We start from the raw sequence: 12,540 nt of genomic DNA on the forward strand, positions 1-12,540 counted from the left end.
TTAATGCTTATAATTCTATTCATTTAACACAAGCAGTGATTAAAAAACTATTTTTATATCGATCTCTAGTCCTGTAATTTTTTTCTGATACCAAAGTTTTCTGAAATGATACTTCAGATTTCCTGGAGAAACTCAAAGTGTCTATTTAAATATCCAAGATACAATAGGAAAGAACGAATCGGTTAAGGAGAGAAAGAAAGAAGAGTAGATTTGCATCATAGAAAGCATTTAGAATCCTCTGATGAGACCGCATTGATACAAATATGGTTTATTTCATGTAACAACAAATGCTGAAGAAAGAGACACCCTTACTCGTGGTTGGTGGGAATGGAAATTGGTGAGTTTAAAACAAGAAGTACCACATGGCCCAGACGAATCTCTCCTGGGTAAGCACACAAAAGTCTCTAGGTCCTATCACAGGGACACTTGTACATCCATGTTTACTCACAATGGCTAAGAAATGGAACACCCTAGACGTCCATCAAGATGAGCAGGCAAGGAAAACATGGGGCACACGATGCACATAGAATTTAAAATAACCAGTCACGAAGAGAAATGGAGTCATGACATTTGCAGGAGAATGGACAGAACTGGAAAACATTATGTAAGCAAAGTGTCCCAGACTAATCTCTCCTGTTTTTTCTCATATGTTAATTCCATGTTTATGTATGTGTATGTATGTGTGTTCCTATAATACTCCTTATTCTTCATATTAAACTTCTCTTAACTGCAGAATCTTTACTAGTCTATGCTGCGTTTCACCAAAGTAATTGAAAAGATTGTGTGTACATATATTCTCTGTTTACCTACTCTTCTTTCTTTATTAAAATCAATTCCATTAAAGTTGTAGAACACTGTTGTAGAACACTCTTCTGATTGCTTTAATAAAGAACTGAAGGGCCAATAGCTAGGCAGAAGAGGACAGGTGGTACTCCAGGCAGAGATGGGAACTCTGGGAAGAAATGAGAAAGGCAGACGTTGACCAGCCAGACATGGAGGATGGGGATGTACAGTATGGAGAGTCACAGCCACAGAGCAGAACACAGACTAATATAAAGGAGTTGATTTAAGTTTTAAGAGCTGGGTGGGAACAAGCCTAAGCTTTGGACAAGCTTTCATCCTTAATAAGAAGTTTCTGTATCATTACTTGGGGGTTGATGGTCCAAAGAAAGTTCAACTTTGGTTAACAAACGTGTTGCTGTGCTCAGAGGTCATCTTTGTGCTTCTGAAGTGAAGGCGCCAAGTGAGGGGTGAGTGGTCACATGGTCACATGGTCACAGGCCCTCACAGCTTCCAGCCTGCTTGCCATTTTCATGAGGCAGTGTCTACTCACCACCTCATATGAAAATTCATTGCTATGCCTTGGTGAGTCACCTTTGCATAATTCCATAGTAGGACCCTTTCTCACCCTAGCTGCATAAAGTCAGAACTACATCTCCCATAAACAATATGATCAGAGGTTGGGCAAATGATCAATTAGCCTAATTTTTTTCACCAAAAGTAAATCCATAAATTTAGGGATACATTTCAGAAAGTTGTTTGGCTATTGATTTGCGTTGGTTTCCTTGGGCTGTTTTGTCAATGCTGGTGGGAAATAATATAATTCTATAACACTGCATTCACCTTCTTCATCCAGACCTTATGAATTTCTCTCTCAGTGTAAGAAAAGCATCTCACTCCCCTGCCACTCCCATCAGAATCCACAGGCCAATCCCCTCACCACTTACACCCAGTCACTGAACACGCCTTGCCCTCACACCGTCTTCCAGGAGCTGCTGCACACATGTGCTATGCATTCATGCACCCAGGCAACGCATACACATAAAATAAGCAATTTTTCTTAAAAAGAAGATCCCCTTTCTCCTCCTTTTTTTAATGCCACCTCACCTGTCTCTGTCAGCTGCTGACAGAAACTGTGGTCCCTGCCTGGTCTTTCTGCATTCCATCTAACCTTCACATCTATGTCCCTCACTGACCTGGATACAGGACACATCCCATGCTGACCCCTGGATAAAACCCAAGGGCATTGATGTGTCTCCATGGCAGTGAGGATGTCAGTTTCATCCCTTGCTTTTCCTCAGTTAGCCAGCACAGAAAGCACACAATTGGCAAACAAAGGAGCCTTGTTATCACTGGGCTTGCCCCATCCTCTAGAGCGAAACTCTGCAACTCCCCTCTCTAAAACTGGACTGGACTCTGCACTCCACTCAGAGTGGGACCAGCTCATGTAACTGACAATGCCCTTCAAGGCTTTCTCCCAGCTCACCTTCTAGTCTCTGTTCTCTTAATTCCTCTTGCCATGCAGAGGGCGCTATCTTCCTCCATAAACTTAGGAACTCTCTGACTATGCCATTTACTCTCTCACTGGAACCCAAGTCTGTTCTCATTCTCCATGAGGGTCTTCTTCCATTATTCCCCTTTTCCATACCCCACAGTCACCTGGTAAACCATGTCCATTTTTGTGTCTTAATGTAGGTGCTGAATTTCCTGGGGAGGATACTCTGTCTCTCCCAACCTCCTTCCCCAAAGGAGGCAACTTCCTGCGGCCCTAGGCTCACTCCAGCTCTGTACTGGAATTGCTATTTCCTTGTGCTGACTTCTCTCCAGATGTCAAGATTCTTAAGGGCAGAGATAATCCCTCATTCATCATAGCAGCTCCGATACCTGTCGCCAAGCTCAGCAAATATTTGTTCATCTTTCTGTGGAGTATCAGTTGAAATGAATCAGTCCTTGAGCTGACAAAAGGAACCAGTATCCACCCCACGCCCGACACATGAACTACAAGGAGGAAATACTATTCCTCTAGAGAAATGTTGAATCACTCCCACTTAAATAAGGAAAAACAAGAGATAACTGAACTGTGTTCTCAATGCTTCTGCATTAACAAACTTGGACTTACTTTCTCTTCATTGTCCAACCAGCCTTTATCTGGTATTTAGGCTGATCCAAATCTTACATGAATTTTCTTCTGCCTAACATGTTCTTTCAATTTCAGTGTATCCAATAGCCCTTTTACAACACCACACAGTTTCAAGTCACTTTGAAAAATACAAGAGGCAAATTGGTCCAAACGCAGCAAAAAGAAAAAAAAAAAAAACCCAAAAAGCAAAAACAAACAAAAAACCAAAACACTTCACAGCCCCTCCTTTGCCTGTTTTACGTCAGGTAAGCAACAGCACTGATCCACTGGGCATTTTCGCAGCTCTTATTCCATCTATTAGATTTATGGTTCCTTTTCTCTCTAATCTCAGAAAGGTCTTTCCTAACACCCCAGTTTAAGCAACAGCCAAGTCATTGTATGATGTTTTCTTATAAAATTATCTGTAAAGAATTTAACACTAGCTGATATGTTAGAATATTTATTGTTTATCTTTTCCATTAAACATTAGTTTTGTGAGAGTAGTGATCAGTCGTAATTCACAAAGAACTGAATCTAACTATGGTAAATTCTCAATAGCCAACTGTAAAATGAACAAGGAGCTAAGGATGGTCCGGACATTTTCATCCATGGAGGCACAGAATCAGGCCAAGGATGGTGATGGGAAATATTTACACCATGTGATACCTTGTTCAATTATTTTTCTAATCTCTTCTCTGGTTCTCTGGATCTTACTAAATGGGCCCGGCCTTGGTCATTTATGATATGTTTTCATAACAGTGTCAAGACCAATATGAAAAGCAGATTGTTTGCCAGCATTCCAGACATGACCTTCCTGGTCTCTGCAGGGTCACCTTTCACCAAGGTAACCATTACCTTCATACTAATAGCACGAACTGTTCCCTGTTTTGTGCTTCACCCAAGTGGAGTCATCCAGTACACTTGGCTTTGTGACAGGCTTCTTTCAAATATGTGTGAGATTCAGCTATATTACTATAAAGAGTGATGTGTTCTTGAAACATATTTTCATATATTACAAACTTTTAAAATTCAACACCATCATTAATGTTGAAAGTTACTTTTGTTCATAGTAAATACCAGTAGCAAAGTTGATTTTATAACTTTTCAAATAAATATCTTTGCATCAATAAGTGAGTTCACAAGAAGCAATGGTCCATGCATCTATTCATAGAATGTGATTATGTTCATTTAATTTGTAATTGAAGTGTGGGTTTGAATCTTAGAGACAAAACATATAAAGTATATGCCAGCTTTTTCTTTCAGTTTATAAGAAAAAAATCACTTATTTTATAGTATTTGATGTTTATATAGAGATAATATGTATAAACTTCCTAACATTGGCTCCAGTTGACACTAAATATTTAATCATGTAAGCTGAGTTTCCCAGTGTTCTTAACTGTAACATTACAGTAATATATTTCCTGCAGAGTTGTGCTTAGACATAAGTGTGAAGCAGCTATTATAATATATTGACACTTACCAAACTGACTTCATCCCAGGGCTCAGCATCCCAAGGCTCAGCATCCCAGGACCAAGCATCCCAGGGCTCAGCATCCCAGGACCCAGCATCCCAGGGCTCAGCATACCAGAACCCAGCATCCCAGGACCCAGATCCCAGGGCTCAGCATCCCAGGACCCAGCATCCCAGGACCCAGCATCTCAGGGCTCAGCATCCCAGGACCCAGCATCCCAGGACCCAGCATCTCAAGGCTCAGCAACCCAGGGCTCAGCATCCCAGGACCCAACATCCCAGGGCTCAGCATCCCAGGACCCAGCATCTCAGGGATCAGCATCCCAGGACCCAGCATCCCAAGGCTCAGTATCCCAGAGCTCAGCATCCCAGGGCTCAGCATCCCAGGGCTCCACCTCCCAGGACTCAGCATCCCAGGGCTCAGCATCCCAGAACCCAGCATCCCAAGGCTCAGCATCCCAGAACCCAGCATCCCAGGACCCAGCATCCCAAGGCTCAGCAACCCAGGGCTCAGCATCCCAGGACCCAACATCCCAGGGCTCAGCATCCCAGGACCCAACATCCCAGGGCTCAGCATCCCAGGACCCAGCATCCCAAGGCTCAGCATCCCAGGACCCAGCATCCCAGGGCCCAACATCCCAAGGCTCAGCATCCCAGAGCTCAGCATCCCAGGGCTCAGCATCCCAAAGCTCAGCATCCCAGGGCTCAGCCTCCCAGGACTCAGCATCCCAAGGCTCAGCATCCCAGAACCCAGCATCCCAGGGCTCAGCATCCCAGGACCCAGCATCCCAAGGCTCAGCATCCCAGGATCCAACATCCCAGGGCTCAGCATCCCAGGACCCAGCATCCCAGGACCCAGCATCCCAGGACCCAGCATCCCAGGACCCAGCATCTCAGGGCTCAGCATCCCAGGGCTCAGCATCCCAGGACCCAGCATCCCAAGGCTCAGCATCCCAGGACCCAGCATCCCAGGGCCCAACATCCCAAGGCTCAGCATCCCAGAGTTCAGCATCCCAGGGCTCAGCATCCCAGAGCTCAGCATCCCAAGGCTCAGCATCCCAGAACCCAGCATCCCAGGGCTCAGCATCCCAGAACCCAGCATCTCAAGGCTCAGCATCCCAGAACCCAGCATCCCAGGACCCAGCATCCCAAGGCTCAGCATCCCAGGACCCAGCATCCCAGGGCCCAACATCCCAAGGCTCAGCATCCCTGAGCTCAGCCTCCTAGGACTCAGCATCCCAGGGCTCAGCATCCCAGAACCCAGCATCTCAAGGCTCAGCATCCCAGAACCCAGCATCCCAGGACCCAGCATCCCAAGGCTCAGCATCCCAGGGCTCAGCATCCCAGAACCCAGCATCCCAAGGCTCAGCATCCCAGGACCCAGCATCCCAAGGCTCAGCATCCCAGGACCCAGCATCCCAGGGCCCAACATCCCAAGGCTCAGCATCCCTGAGCTCAGCATCCCAGGGCTCAGCATCCCAGAACCCAGCATCTCAAGGCTCAGCATCCCAGAACCCAGCATCCCAGGACCCAGCATCCCAAGGCTCAGCATCCCAGGACCCAGCATCCCAAGGCTCAGCATCCCAGGACCCAGCATCCCAGGACCCAGCATCCCAAGGCTCAGCATCCCTGAGGTCAGCATCCCAGGGCTCAGCATCCCAGAGCTCAGCATCCCAGGGCTCAGCCTCCCAGGACTCAGCATCCCAGGGCTCAGCATCCCAGGACTCAGCATCCCAGGGCTCAGCATCCCAGAACCCAGCATCTCAAGGCTCAGAATCCCAGGACCCAGCATCCCAGGGCTCAGCATCTCAGGACTACAGAGTGGGATCAGCAGTTTAAGGCACCAACTGTTCTCTGGTCATTCTTTCTTCATTTCCTAGCACTCACAACACTCACTTCAGTAATGCCTGCTGAGTATCTACAACAGTCACCAGACAAATGTAACTCTGACCCTGCTAGAATGTATCATCTTGGACTTGGAGGAGGAAATTAGTCAATTAATTATGACTGAATAGGAGGTAGGAAAAAGCTTCACTTGTGTTTCTGGGTTTGAACTGACCCAGAACAGTTCCACTCATTAAAAATACCAAACTTCTGTATGCTTGCTTTAAGTTGCATTTCATTTGTTAAGAGCATTTACTTGTCCAGCATCAGGTGGATGCTGGTTCCTTTGTTGTCCTTTTGTCAGCTCAAGGACTGATTCATTTCAACTGATACTCCACAGAAAGATGAACAAATATTTGCTGAGCTTGGCGACAGGTATCGGAGCTGCTATGATGAATGAGGGATTATCTCTGCCCTTAAGAATCTTGACATCTGGAGAGAAGTCAGCACAAGGAAATAGCAATTCCAGTACAGAGCTGGAGTGAGCCTAGGGCCGCAGGAAGTTGCCTCCTTTGGGGAAGGAGGTTGGGAGAGACAGAGTATCCTCCCCAGGAAATTCAGCACCTACATTAAGACACAAAAATGGACATGGTTTACCAGGTGACTGTGGGGTATGGAAAAGGGGAATAATGGAAGAAGACCCTCATGGAGAATGAGAACAGACTTGGGTTCCAGTGAGAGAGTAAATGGCATAGTCAGAGAGTTCCTAAGTTTATGGAGGAAGATAGCGCCCTCTGCATGGCAAGAGGAATTAAGAGAACAGAGACTAGAAGGTGAGCTGGGAGAAAGCCTTGAAAGGCATTGTCAGTTACATGAGCTGGTCCCACTCTGAGTGGAGTGCAGAGTCCAGTCCAGTTTTAGAGAGGGGAGTTGCAGAGTTTCGCTCTAGAGGATGGGGCAAGCCCAGTGATAACAAGGCTCCTTTGTTTGCCAATTGTGTGCTTTCTGTGCTGGCTAACTGAGGAAAAGCAAGGGATGAAACTGACATCCTCACTGCCATGGAGACACATCAATGCCCTTGGGTTTTATCCAGGGGTCAGCATGGGATGTGTCCTGTATCCAGGTCAGTGAGGGACATAGATGTGAAGGTTAGATGGAATGCAGAAAGACCAGGCAGGGACCACAGTTTCTGTCAGCAGCTGACAGAGACAGGTGAGGTGGCATTAAAAAAAGGAGGAGAAAGGGGATCTTCTTTTTAAGAAAAATTGCTTATTTTATGTGTATGCGTTGCCTGGGTGAATGAATGCATAGCACACGTGTGCAGCAGCCCCTGGAAGACGGTGTGAGGGCAAGGCGTGTTCAGTGACTGGGTGTAAGTGGTGAGGGGATTGGCCTGTGGATTCTGATGGGAGTGGCAGAGGAGTGAGATGCTTTTCTTACACTGAGAGAGAAATTCATAAGGTCTGGATGAAGAAGGTGAATGCAGTGTTATAGAATTATATTATTTCCCACCAGCATTGACAAAACAGCCAGCCCAACCAAACCAAATCAGTATCCAAACCACTTTATACCTGACTAGCTACAATCACTTCCCAGATGACCACTTTACACCTGACAAGCTACAATCAATCACTTCACAGATAACAGTTCTCGGTCACCATCACACACCTACATTGGAGTGCACGTTTCCTTCCTAAAGCGGCTCACACCATGTCACACCCCTGCTTTAATGCCCCCCTCACTTCGACATGGAGCCCTACTCCTCCTAGCCGTCCAGTCTGCTTCTAACCCCCTATTTGCTGTAACACGGTGGGTGTCCAACTTTCATGTCTTAATGCAATCCTATCTCCTTGGCTTTGCCCTGAGTTCAATTTATTTCTCTCCTACCTGTGAAGCCACACATTTTAATATATGAATACACAACATACATATATATTAGCAATACATATTTACATATTAACATATGTGTTTGTGTTCTTGAATTCAGAGCTACAATCACAAAGAAGGTAAATCCCAAAGAAGGGAAATAAACTCTTCCTAGAGATGGGGGCTTGAGGGCAAACAATGATGTACACAAAGCGTCTCTGCTGAGTTAAAGAGGAGCACCCGTGCATGCTGAGATGCAAGACTGGTCCCAAATGCTAAGATGATTTTTGCTACCCATCAATACTCTTCATGGGACCTGGGCTCTGTGTGCAGCAAGATAAAAGGCAGGTGGCTGATCTGAAGAGAAAAAACAACCTCACGGAACTTAGAGCTTGAAATACTTTTAGAGGGACGGGCTCAGAATACATAAACAGAGCTCTCATGCTGAAGATATTTGACACGATCTGAACTCAAACTGCCCATCACTGAAACTCATCCCTGACACAATCTGACTTTTGACAAAAGGAAGGTCAGGGTTTTCTAAAGATTGTTTATTTTATCTATGTGTGTGCTTCTCTCTCTCTCTCTCTCTCTCTCTCTCTCTCTCTCTCTCTCTCTCTCTCTCTCTCTGTGTGTGTGTGTGTGTGTGTGTGTGTGTGTGTGTACACAGTGCATGCATGGGTGCCTGTGGAGGTCAGACAGAGGCATCAGATTCCCGGAAACTGGAGTTACGCACAGCTGTCAGCCACCACAGTGGGAGCTGGGAACTGCACGTGGGACCTGTGGAAGGGCAGCAACTGCTTTGAATCACTTAGCTATTTCTTCTGCCCCACGAAGCTCAACCACTGAGTCCCATGGAACAGCAGTAATTTAACTATTTTCTAATTCCCTATTTTTTCCACTTCCTTTCCAAAAAGCTATTCCTGTGTCATACATAAGATAATTAATATAACAAGTTTCCTGAATACTAAGAAATGTATATCTACATTGCAAACAAAATTTGCTATTTGTCAATAGTCATTTTCACATATTCTAATGGGAAGTTATTCCCGACATTCAGGGGCTGTTTTCACATTTTAAGTTACATTGCTCTGGCTTGAACATGAAATGCCTCCTCCAGGCAAATGAAGTAAAGCCTAGATTCCCAGCAGGGTCTACCTGGAGGAAGTAGTCTTGGAGGGTATGGTCCTGGCTTCTTCCTATCTCCTCTCTTCTCCCTGTCTGCCCCTCACACATAGGATTCCAACACTGTAACTGAAACTTCAGAGCAGATGATTGCATAAAGGAAATGAGGCATTATTGAATATTACTACATCATTTAAAAAGAAAGAAATCATTTTATTCTGGGGACAGATTGAGGAAATTAGAGATGACATACTAAGCAAAACAAGCCAGAATCATAAAGATAAGCACTACACATGAAGACCCAAACAATAAATACATGAAAGCATAATAGGGAATATAGAAAAATAGAAATGGGGCCAGCAGTGGAGGAGAGGGTATGGGTAGCAGGGTATGATATAGTCTTAGTGTCTTATATACCTGTGTGAGAATGTCATGATGAAATGCAGTATTTTATAATCAATACACACTGATTAGAATTCAGGTTCTAACACAGAAGAAAAGACATTTTAAACACTCACTGATTTAGAAATAACAAAAATCGAATAACTTGTACTCTATTAAATAAATACTCATTGGTCTATCCTGAAATTTGAAAGAATAGTGTATGAATGTTTCAAAATATCAGTGTATTGATTATTTGAAAATATTGGTTCAGTGAGGGATGCAGTTCTTCTAAAGTTTGATATTTTTAAATACACAATGTCAAAAACCTATGAAACTATCAGCTGTATCAGAAAAGTCTCACATATTGGGGTATATCATACTTACAAGGTAGAAAATATTCACTTCTATTTGTACATGTCTGTGTGCCATTACACTTGCTTGCACATATCAAGGCCAGAGCCCCACTCCGTCCCTGTCCATCACATATTTTGACACTCACAGTGTCAACGAGATTGACTGGCCATCTCATCCTGATGATGTCCCTGTGATTCATCTACCTCTACCTACCCCCAATACTGGGTAGAGGCAGACAATCACATTCTACCAGAGACACGAACTCAGGTCCTCATGCTTCCACAGCAAATACTTTACCTTCTAAGCCATCCCCCCCCCAACTCAATTACAATTTTTGACACAACCAAATTTCATCCTGGTTAAAAAAATATTTCTTCCAAGTCAACTTTTGAGAAAATATCTGCATCTGAGTCTGAGAAGTTATAATCCACTTGTCAATAGCCCTTTAAGTAAGAGCGGTACTCACAAAAAGAAAATGTGTCTCATTTAGCTTGCCCCTTTAACCAGGTGGTTTTCCTTAGTTAAGACATCACACTATGAAGCAAACATGCTGTTCGCTCACGTGGGGCATCAAAGTAATGTGAACTCAAAGTAGTTAACTTCCTAATTCTCAAAGCAGTTTTAATTCTGCATCTCCTCAAATGGAATCCTAGAGGCCATCCGTGAGCAATAAGCTACATTTTGAGGGCTATGACCCCAGGGTAACCTATGTTTACCAGCAGACTTTGGTTGCGAGTAACCTTCTTCTGAGTCATATGAGAGTTGAGGTTGTCTGAATAAAACATTTTCTGAGGTGTAAATAGCTAGAGGCAACTTGCAGGGTATGTATGACAGTGGATATACAAGCTAATGAGTTGGTTTCAGATAATGTTGACTATAAAATTCACAGCAGTTATTTGTACAATAATCAAGTAGAATCTTCTTTAGATTGAAATAAAGCCCAATGGTGTATTACAAGATGAATAGAAAAGCAATCGAAATAATTATCACTGTCCAAGACCCCACACAGGGTCATAAGTACTTGAAGAAGACAAAGACTGTAACTCTGCAATGTCATATGCCCCTGTGGAGAAGTGTGTCTGCTGTACTGTAAGTGCGACTAAATTGAATGGATGAGTAAGCAGGTTAATAAACATTAAAATAATATTCTTGAATTCATGACAATTGTCAAAAAGCAATAATAATAATAATAATAATAATAATAATAATAATAATAATAATAGTGTTCTAACTGTAATGGTGTCAAAGAAACAGCAAAGGAGGAAAAGCCAATACACACACTTCAGGAGCTGTCTGCATGGAAACCAAGTTGTCAAACTCACTGAATTCTTCAGTGTCATGGTTATAGAAAGGGTGATTCCAGCACAATCAGTATGGGAGTCAGTTAAGGCATCTGAGAACGATGGCGTTGGCGCATGCGTGGGTGTATGGCATGAAGTTGCCTCACAAAGGTCAGAATCCGTGTGCCATATCCGTGGCTGAGATAGCAGTGTCTCCTTCTTTAGACTTCACATCACAAAGACTGGCGTTGACTTTTCCTCATTTTCGCTGCCTATGTGAAAGATAGAGGGCCCAGGTGTGGTGGTGCACACCACTAATTCTATCCTTTGGGAGGAGGCAGGGGCATCAGGAGTTCAAAGGCAGGCTGAGATACACTGCAAGTTATAGATCAACCTAGGCTATAGGAGGCTTGTCACATAGAAGAATGAATGGTGGAGGGAGAGAGGGAGGGAGGGAGGGAGGGAGGGAGGAGGGAGGGAGGGAGGGAGGGAGGGAGGAAACTCACATTTTAAAAACCTGGTTTGCCATTACTCAATAACTACACCCTTCCAATCACACAGCCTTACATGGAGAAATCTTTGAGGAAGAGCCAGGAGGAAAAGAACACAGAAATCATTTTAATAAAGATCACTTAAAGAAATGATGGTTCTAGACTTTTATGACAATATGATATTTATTGTTGTCCACTTTGATTTCAGATGCAGTTGAAATGGCGTGGGAAGAGTTTCTGTCTTGCATTTATCAAGAATAAGTAATTTGGGTACTGAAAAGATCGTACTTCAACCTAAGCCTTTAAGTCAAACCTGCCTATGAAGACTCAATCCAACAACCTAAGAGTTAAACAGAATAGAAGTTATTTTGTCTCGTACAAAGTCAATCATGGCATTCCACATTCTCCTGATTGTCCTACGGACAGCTACTTTTTGTAACACAAACAAATGGACCCTCAAAATAGTTTTAAGATGAGTTCCTTTCTAGTTATCCTTTTGAAAAAATATCGTATGTTCCTTATTTTTTCAAACTGTAGACTCTAGATGAATGGCTCATGATTAAAGCCCAAAGTTGTCCCTTTCTGATACTGTAACCCAGGGTGGCTTAGCTTCCATTTTGTAGAGAGTGGCCCACCTTAGGTGCTTTTGTGATTCTCTTCATCATGAGAACCCATTTCAGATTTGGGTTTCTTGTGCAAAGTGACATCTTTCACTCTGTCTTGTGTTTGAATCCTCTATTGGTCCAATCTAATCCATGCAACATTGCTTTGAGTTCTTTGGAGGCAATGCCAGAATTTTCTCAGGTCAGTACTTGAAGACAGAGTACTGGGTAAGGCACAGGAAGC

This window comes from Cricetulus griseus (genome assembly GCF_003668045.3).
Source record: "Cricetulus griseus strain 17A/GY chromosome 1 unlocalized genomic scaffold, alternate assembly CriGri-PICRH-1.0 chr1_0, whole genome shotgun sequence".
NCBI lineage: Eukaryota > Metazoa > Chordata > Mammalia > Rodentia > Cricetidae > Cricetulus > Cricetulus griseus.